Source organism: Ceratina calcarata, unplaced genomic scaffold (genome assembly GCF_001652005.2).
Source record: "Ceratina calcarata isolate Rehan_Ccalc_2016 unplaced genomic scaffold, ASM165200v1 scaffold81.2, whole genome shotgun sequence".
NCBI classification, from domain to species: Eukaryota; Metazoa; Arthropoda; class Insecta; order Hymenoptera; family Apidae; genus Ceratina; species Ceratina calcarata.
In genome coordinates, this window is record NW_017179423.1 from 1 (window position 1) to 411 (window position 411).

The following is a 411-nucleotide window of genomic DNA, read 5'->3' on the forward strand; positions in this document are numbered from 1 at the left end:
AGCGCTGCTCGGAGAATATTTGGTAGTCAGCCTGTTCAGTAGTCAACGTCGTTTGCACATCCTTCAATCTGCGGTACAATAATAAGTTTACTATACTTGTATTAGACTGTTCTGAAAAGTGTCTGATCGTAATAAACGTTGTGTAATATAAATGGTTACTCCAAAATAAAATATAATGTAATGTAAATTCTTCTTTTTTACAGATGGGGTGGGAAGGACACGTGAATAAAAAGGAAAAAGGTGAGAAGCAGCTGCAACAAAAGCGAGAGTAGAAGGAGGTCCAAGAAGACCGAAAGGAGCTGCAGGAAGACGACAAGGAGCTGCAAGGAGAAAGGAAAAACGGGGAGAGGCAGACAGATGGAAAAGTGAGTACAAGTAATGGCAATTACGAAAAGGTCTACCCGTCTAGCC

At 41.1% G+C, this 411-nt stretch overlaps 1 long non-coding RNA gene across 1 annotated transcript in view; it reads left to right on the forward strand.

Annotated features, from left to right (window-relative positions):
* The first annotated feature begins 6 nt into the window (after positions 1-6).
* Positions 7-411, forward strand: part of LOC108631145 (uncharacterized) — a 12,643-nt gene continuing 12,238 nt past the window's right edge. The window contains exons 1-2 of the long non-coding RNA XR_001916916.2: positions 7-73; positions 204-365. This is a non-coding gene — a long non-coding RNA (uncharacterized LOC108631145). The remainder of the gene's footprint in view (positions 74-203; positions 366-411) is intronic.